Genomic DNA, 8,984 nt, shown 5'->3' with positions numbered 1-8,984 from the left:
ATATGACGTATAAAAAGTTAAAAGCCCATGTATAAGAAAAAGATAGTCAAATCACCTTGCAAATATTATTTGTTTTCAAAAATCTCTCTTCCATTCGTGCATATTTGCAAAGTAATATTAATGGTTTGTAGTCTGTTAAGATTCTACAGACACGCAAAGAAACAAGCCCAAACAAAGGAGAAAAAACTGGGAAAAACAGGATTGGGCAGAGGTATTTAAGCTATGGATAGATAGCTTATGAGTTCTTCATTTTGTTTACCCCTTGTTCACAATGTCTGATAAGTCCCTGACTCTTATTATGTAGTCTCAGTTACTGACAGCTGCAATGATTGGCATTTCTTAGTCAGGAGACTAATGAGTAACAAAAAATGAATAGTCCTTTGCATGTATGGTCATCCTTGTTAGCATTGCTAGTAGGATTATGGAAAAAAAAGTCAGACATCTCAGAAATATTCAAGCAAGCACCAAAACCTACCCATCTAAATGTTTAGAAAAAGTGAATAACAATAGAACATGAAAACTGAAGTGATTGATGTGCTCACAAACACTGCTTTGCAGTATTCATGAAATTCTATTATTCGCTTTACCTGGCATCACTGTATAGCTATATTTTTAATGAGGTGAGTTTTATGCTTGAATCTTTTGTGTCAAAAAATGTTTCCATTAATCTTATTAGTTACTTTAAGAACCAATTTGAAATTATTCTCACCCAGCCATATTATTATGGAAAAAACAAAGACAGAAACCCAAGAACACTGTCTATGAAGGTTTGCCAGAAATCCCCTTTTGTCACTTGATGTTCAGATAGAGCTACAAAAGTAATCAGAACTAAGAATTGCTGAGGGTCAGCCTTTCCATTTGATTAAAGATTTTGCAGTGTGAGGGTCAAAATTTCTGCTGGTGTAACCAGTCGTGAATCATTGATTTGGCTTTGGTGATTACTGTCAAACTTACCAGAATTATCCATCTCCAGCAGGTAAAACATAAACATGCACAAAAATAAAAAAAATCATTGTTATGTAAAACTGCAATCAGAATTGAAATGGAAATTCTAGTTTTGAACTGGGACATCCAGTGAGGCTATATATAGCACATATACATACAGAGAGAGAGAGTATATATGTACCATAATGCATCTTCTATCTGCACATACATTTATCCTCTTATTTTGTTGAAATTATCTTTTTTTCTCAATGTACTGAGGCAAAAACTCTTCCCCGAAATATCCTTCCTAAAAATAGCAGTTATTGTAAAAAGGAAAATTATAGAGAATTAAGATAGCTCATTGCTGCTTTTGAAGGAATTATTAGCAGAAATAAATTAATGAAAAAAGAAATATCATTCTTGGCTAAGAAGCATTTCCTATTCAACATTCTTTGCACTTAAAAGAGGGAGTTGTTCTGGAACTAGCACTCCTTTTAATGTAGCAAAGCAACACTTAAATATCCTCGCTGCAGAAAATATTTTTCTTTTTCCTTTTTTTTCCTTTGAGAATGTTGAAAAAGAAACCTCAACAGGACATTCATTCCTTTCTTCTCTTCTACCATTTTATCTTCTGGTCTATCTTATTTTATACATACTTTTTTGATGAACCTGGACTTGGCCAATACACGATATAGATCTATTTCTGATAGCACTAAGAGGACAGAAGTCCCAATTTTAATTAAAACTTGTCCAAGCCTCCTGCCTAGAATACATGATAGTTAAAACCATTGCTGGTTTATTTTCTCTTTGGAAGCATACTGAGTTTTAAGGACACTGGTCATTTCATGTTTACCCAGAAACTTCACAGCCCATCATCCCACCAGGTAAATTACATTTGGTTAAACTGGAGCTGAAAATGCTGGAGCTGAATCTGGCAAGGGACAAGAAGGGCTACATGAAGGGCTTCTACAGGTCTATCAGCAGCAAAAGGAAGATGAGGGGAAACGTGGGCTTGCTGTTAAATGGAGATGGAGTCCTGTGACCAGGGACATCTGCCTGATGGGGGCAGGGAGTAAAGAAGACAGAGCCAGGCCCTTCTCAGTGATGCCCAGTGATAGGACAAGAGGCAATGGGCAGAAACTGAAACACAGGAAATTTCATTTAAAGATTAGCAGACATTTTTTCGCTCTAAGGGTGGTTAAGCACTTGAATAGTTTCCCAGAGAGGTTATGAAGTCTCCATCCTTGGAGATATCCAAACACAAGCTGGAAACAGTCCTGAGAATCCTTCTCAAGCTGATCCTGCTTTGAGCAGGGTGTCGTACTGGCTGATCTCCAGCCTCAGATGTTGTGTGATTCCGTGAGGTTGCTGTTCCTCTTCTCAGGCATTAGGTGAGGTCATTGGAGTGATCCATTATGTAGGTCAAGCAAAACTACTTAGGTTTGTTAAATCCCACGTTCAGTGACTGTCTTTTACCTCAGGCAGGGATGGACTCTGGTAACACAGGTGAAAACAAAGAGCTACAGGCAGTAATACCGGCCCCACTGTCTGCAAAATAAACCATTCCCAGCTGTTTATATGTCAAAGGGAACATAACCTAATTGAACAGAAGCTGGTTGAAGCAGCTAGGCAGTCAATGGTGTTCCTCTAGTGAGAAATACTGCAGAGGAGTTGAGATCCTGGCTGGTAGGACAAAGTGAAAGAGGCAAGAAAGTTGACTCTAACTTTGTGCAATATCTCAAAACCAAGTCATAATCTATGCTGTAAGAAATAATCCTACTTTTAGAGAGAGAGAAACTATATGATCTAACAGGGATTTTCCATCTCGAGCTTCTTGATTCTTGGATAGATCATGTACTATCTATCTTGGATAGATAGTGTCCTGGTTTGGCCCAAACCAGGCCAATTAGTCTTAGAGAAACCAAGGTCACTGCTAAATTCCTCACTGCTTACGAGTGAAGAGCCGAAGGGGGGGTTGTACCTGCAGGGAGGAGCAGACGGGGCAGGTGACCCAAGATTGACCAAGAAGGTATTCCATCCCATACACGTCATTCTCACTTTCCTATTTATCACTAATCCACTGCCTCCTGGAGGTGGGGCCCAGGAGGGAGGGGCCCTCCTGTTTCCCACAGATTGGTACCAGCTTTGCCAATTCTCCAGTTAAAAGCCTGCAGGTGTGATGGCAGGGGGAGCTACTGCATTTCCCCCTCTGCCTGTGCTGGGGGAGCAACTCTGCCTGAGGAGGATTTCCAAGCTCTTGATCTTGGTTTTGTATATATTTGTATATATTTGATTATTTCTATTATTATTATACTCTTTTTCATTATTATAGTTTATTAAAACTGTTTTAACTTTCCAACCCATAAGTCTCTCTCCCTTTTCCCTTTCCCTTTGGGTGGGGGAGGGAGGGTTAACAGAGAGCGTCTGCCACAGGTTTAATAGCTAGCCCAGCTTTAAACCGTGACAGATAGAGAATAGTCAAGGGTAGTCAGGCAAGAAATGTAGAAAACAACACATTTTCCTAAATGCTGTCTTTAAGCTGTACCAAAAGAAAATAAATAAATACCTTAAAATCTCTTCCTGAGTGAAGATTATATGACACGCTTGCCTCAGGCTATATGTGATAGTGGCTAAATTGCCGCCTTTCTCATTTAAGTGGTACAAAAGTAAGAGCAGGAACGATTATTCAGTACAAAAGTAGAAGAAGAAGTGATTTTAATATGCTTCAGCACACCTCATGCCCAGTTTCTATAGATGTGCAAGTGGTCTTGAACTGATGAGAAAGAACATGACTGCTACATTAATCATTTGGAGACATACACTAATTTATAAATGCTTCTCTCCCCTTCAACTTTCTGCCAAGTTTGACTTTTGCGAATAGAGTGCAAAGTGAAACTACGTGTAACAAGCAAGTTACAGGGAATGTTTTTATTAAATGAATCTTAAAAGAAATACTTCCACACCCACAGCTTTTCTTTTACATTCCCTCTGCCTATTTTTCTTACATTTTTAAAGATGTATTTTAGAAGGTATTTATCATCCTGGTAGTCAAGCTTCTTTCCTTTCAACGCCCTCTTGTCTGTCACTAAAATTTACAGTCTTGATGATACTTTCTGCAGTTGAATTACAGAGATCATTCAGTTTCTTTCTTTTCCCGAGGTCAACTCGGAAATGAGGAAATAAGATTAAAGGCTGCTCTTCCTTTTCACCATTCTGCTCTCTTTTTCATCCAGGTAAATGTGAAATTAAAAACCTACCTGTTCATTACATCAGTTCTATGGGTTGAGACAGTGAGGCAGATGCTTTTCATGCATTTATACATTGCTTTAACTGGTATGAATACAAGGGAAGTGTTGAAGAGTTTTAGACCAGAATTGCCTAAATGTATTCTTGACACATCTGTTCTGATCCACCTGGAGAGCAGACTTCTGATCTACTGGCCTGGTTCCTCTCCTGCTGGAGATGAATCCACCTTATGGTGTCTCAATTGTGCCAGATTGCCTTCCTGCCCACATTGCATTCACACTATGGAACTTCGCCGCTTCTAATCGAATCTTTCTTGATTAACACGGGTGTCTGTGAGATCATAATTTAAAATTTCATCTTAATCCTAACTACTGAAAAAAAAAATCAATGTCTTCTGTGTGATAAGCTCATACCCCATTTCCCAGGGAAAGAGACTTGAGATTTAGCTATGAAATTCTTACAGAATTGAGAAAAACAGGTCCCTCTTCCCAGGCACTGCCCCAGGACCATCACAGCAGTGGGGGGGTGGTTTTTCTACTTCCTTCTGTGCAAAAATGTAGTGATGTGGAAGTAATGAAAAGACAAATGTGAAAGAAGAAAGCTATGGAAGAGCTAGGAAGAAGGGAAGCCATAGATTAGGAAACACAGAAATTAGAAATATTTGAGGAGACAGGGAGAAAAATAGCTACAGAAAGATGGGGAATAGAGATATAAGGGTTTCAGTTCTCTTAACCTGAAGACAAATTTTCTGTCAAAATTTTTCACATCTTGCTAGGGAAATCTGAAGCTTCACCGAAATTCTTAAAGTGATGCCCAAACAGCAGTGAGTTCAATCTCCTGGCGTTGTTATCAGTCAGGAATCCTCAGCAACAGCCATGGAGTTAGAATGGTGAAAGTAAAGTCCAGGTAAAATATTCAAAGGTCTGTGGCAGCTTTTAGAGTGAAATGAAGTTCTCTATCCAGAGCCTTGACCCTAAATAAATTTTATTGACCTCAGAAGAATAGTTTTTGATTTATACTTCCAGCCCTGGTATCAGTATCTGGAATTAATCCAGAAGAGATTTATAGTCTTTCCCTCCTTTTTCTAGTGTTCTTTCAAGGTTGTGATGTTTGGATAAAAATAGAAATGCTCTTTGGGAACACATCCAAACTCTTGTCTGGAGGATTTGTCACAAAGACAAATGTTCATTCAATGGTCTTCTTCAAGTTCGCAAATGATTCTGCTTAGATTTTTTTCTAAACTGAAGTATTTGCCAAAAAAAATCCAAATTTATTGTTTTATCCTCCACCCCCAAGCCAAGTAATTTTGTCCAGTTTTTTGTTTTGTTAGATCCTCCCTCAAAAAAAAAGGAATTTAATTAAATTTAATTTAATGATTTAACCTGAGCTGAAAACAAACAAAAGAAAAAGAACAGGATTTCTAGCTCACTCCCAGAAACAACAAAGAAACAAAACAAACAAAAAAAAACCCTGAGAAAACTCATCATTTTCCCGGCTCTACCTTTGATCCTCATCTCAGAAATGCTACCACATAGTGTCTGCACTCTGAACAAAGCTATACTGTGCTCTAGTTCTGAACATTACCATATGGTTTCAGCAACTGCTTTGGTTCCCAAGCACGGTGTACTGTGAATTCCCCTACTGGACTGGTGGCAAGATTTCCTGCCTAGGAATGTCATTAAGTGATTTCAAAGCCTTGGTATGTACAATATCATTAACAGGAGGAGTGGAATGAATCAACACCATTACAATGAACCTTGTGAGCTGAGCTCCAAAGGGGCTTGTTTTGCTAAAGCTGAATTTCTAGCAAACCACACACTACATCCCTAATATACATCAAGCAATGTAAAGATAAAAATAATAAAGAAATGTTTGGATGTTTTAAGAACCACATTAAAAATACATTGAATAGAGCTATTCATTCTAAAAAGCCAGTGATAGATGGCATCAGATTTTCTCATTTCCATTCTTTTTTGTAGAAAATGTTAGCAATTTTCCTATTGCATGGTGTTTTCATTATTAAGTCAAAGAGCCATGATTGGCTTATTACCGCAGGAAAAGCCAGCATTTGTCTCTGTGATTGCAGTAATACTGAGAGATGTCAAAGATGTATGAACATAATACTACCACTTACTAATGTCCAGCTCAAACATGCATTGTATGACTGTAATTTCTTTCATTTTTTAGCTCTTGAAATTACAAGTGTGAAAACCACCAAGTAAATGAAATAAAAAGGAACAATAGCTGTGAAAATCGGTTTGTTGATTTAGCTGTCCTTTTGCTGCAGATATTGTAAATGGAAAAATCCGTAGTGTAAGTGCTGTATGAGTCTCAGCTACAGCAAGAAGATTACCAAGGCCCATTTTTGGTAAGAGGAGAGCTTTCTTAGGTGATTTCTGTAGCACCTAAGGCCCTGGAAGAGGAGTGTTAGCAATCACTTTTTCCAATATGTGATATTGTTTATGGAGCACACTGGCAGTGCTGAAGAATTTGTAACGTTTGGTACATTTCACTTTAAGCATTTCACATTTCTTCAGTCATTTATGTGATGAGCATGCTACAACATAATCTCTTTGAGTCATTTTTTTCTCGTTACTTTTTCTTTAATATAGTATTTGCATAGCACCTCAGATGCAGCAATGATGAAACCCAGCAATGCTTCCATGCAGAACCATGACACAGCAGGACTAGTTTCCAGTTAGAAATGGGTATAGATAGTATCAGCCTGAAAGGAAAGATTGGTTTTATTTTCCCACCACCTTTAAATCCACACTCACCTGCATATTGGACCAATGAGGTGAGGTTTCCCATGACAAATACAGCTTCACAGGTGATCACGGCAACATATTTCTGATTGCAGTCCCAGGACCAGATGTATGCATGTTTTAAATCATGCACAACAAATAGTCATTGTTTGTCTTGCCTCTTATCAAGAAATGCTGGCATATTTCTATAATTTGACTCTAATTTTTTTTAAAAATACTCTACCTTTCTGAAATGCTTGAATTCCCTCTGCAGACAGTCTGATACTTTGTGTGGCTTGTTTGTTTGTTTGTTTTTCACTCTCATGCCCATTTTAAAATCGCCCATATTAGTTTTGCATTTGTTGTGAAGTTATGATTCCTTTTTAACTCACTTTACGGTGCTGTCATTTTGCAGGTATGTTTTCTCTAATTCATGTATTTGCTGTTTCCTTTGTTTCATCATATTTAATATTCTAAGTGTGGATGTTATCAGTGGTGCAATCTGTGCCAGTCAAGCACTACACTGAGGACATAGATAGATGTCAGTCATTTACACTGAATATCTATCTATACAAAATGACAGCTGACGAAGAATACAAATGGAGCAGATGATAACCGAAGAAGTTAAGACAAACTTGAATCGAGATTAGCAGAGTTTTGAAATTATTTCAATGATGAAAGATAAGCTGTGAAATAGAAAAAAAAAAAAAAGCATGCATGTGCATGTATTTCAATTTATACTCTTTTTATACATACATATATATGTGTGTGTATATATATATGGTATTTAAAAGAGACAGGGCGACATTCCTGGATTGCAATGAAATATTGATATTTTTGCATAGAATAAATACAATAAAAAATACCTCCTAAGTCTGGATGGTTTAGTCTTTGCTGCTGAAATGCTGGTAGGCTTAAAACCAGCAATATTAACACAGGTAATGGATTTCGTGTTGTGCTCTGGTACATCAGGGAAAGCTGCCTATAGCTATTACTGGTTGAAAGGAAGATAAAGATTCCCATTTTCTAAATAGGAATCCTCACCTTTAGTGAAGTAGGGTTCCCAGCTTCACTTGAAAAGAGAGTGCCAAATTCTGCCAGATATGGGGAGAGGTGATTTCAATTGGAATTGCTCAGATTTGGGGGAGGAAGGATTAGAATTTGACCCTATCTTGCTTGAAAGATTCGATTTTAAAGTAACAGCTGGAGAAAAATTCATAATTCAGCAATTGCTTTATCAACACCACATAGCCTGGTTTTAAGCCTATGCTTTCTCCTTTATCAGTCTTACTCCGAGCCTGTGATTTGCCTTGCATTACCTATCTGTCCTTAAGATTTGGGTTGCTTTTTAGGCCAGTACAATCTGACTTTTCAAATGTCAAAGGTTTAAAACTTCCAAACGTTAATGATCATTTTCTGAATCCCTTTCTAAATATCAAATAAAGTTCCTTGAAGTCAGCTGTGCCAAATATTATTCCCTCCTTTTATAGGAGGATCACTTGGAAGGAAGAAAGCTCCTGACAGTAATCTTTTGGAGGAAGGAAAATTTTCTCAGAGAACAAGAACAAAGCTGTCAATGTAAGGGGAGATAATTTAATCACATACACAGTTGCACGATAAGAAAGTAAAGTCCCTAAAGTGGCAGTCAGGACTAGACAAGCTTTGTGGTGTCTCCTATAACTTTAAATATTTGGAATATATTTAACACAAAGGCAGATTTCCTTCAAGGAGGTGCAAAAATTGTTTTCAGGTGGTAAAGTCCATAGCAGTAAAATCTAGAAAGGAAAAGCCTGCGCTATTTACTTATTGGCATGTCTTTTGTAGTCAATTCCCAGTCACTGCAGAAAACCAGGAGCTTTGATTTTCCAGAGCAACAGATTGCCTTAAATCTGTGTTGGCTTGGGAAGATCCAGAAAATAAGTTACTTCACTAAATACAGGGTGCCTCTGCTTTCTTTGCTTCTTCCCAGACTCCCTCCTTTCTAGCGAAAGCACTATAAGCAGAATTCAAAGAGACCCAGGTATTGGGTAGTTCTCAGCTCACCTACAACAAGAGCCCCTGGCAGGAAGA

The 8,984-nt window shown here is 37.8% G+C and overlaps 1 non-coding gene across 1 annotated transcript; it reads right to left on the bottom strand.

Annotated features, from left to right (window-relative positions):
• Positions 1–1,289: 1,289 nt before the first annotated feature.
• Positions 1,290–1,434, bottom strand: LOC137664477 (small nucleolar RNA snR44). The gene has a single exon (XR_011048326.1). It is a non-coding gene; the product is annotated as a small nucleolar RNA snR44 (small nucleolar RNA).
• Positions 1,435–8,984: the final 7,550 nt, after the last annotated feature.

Source organism: Nyctibius grandis, chromosome 5 (genome assembly GCF_013368605.1).
Source record: "Nyctibius grandis isolate bNycGra1 chromosome 5, bNycGra1.pri, whole genome shotgun sequence".
In the NCBI taxonomy this organism is placed as follows: Eukaryota; Metazoa; Chordata; class Aves; order Nyctibiiformes; family Nyctibiidae; genus Nyctibius; species Nyctibius grandis.
Note: the sequence above shows the minus strand (reverse complement) of the source record. Positions and strands in the feature narration are given on the sequence as shown.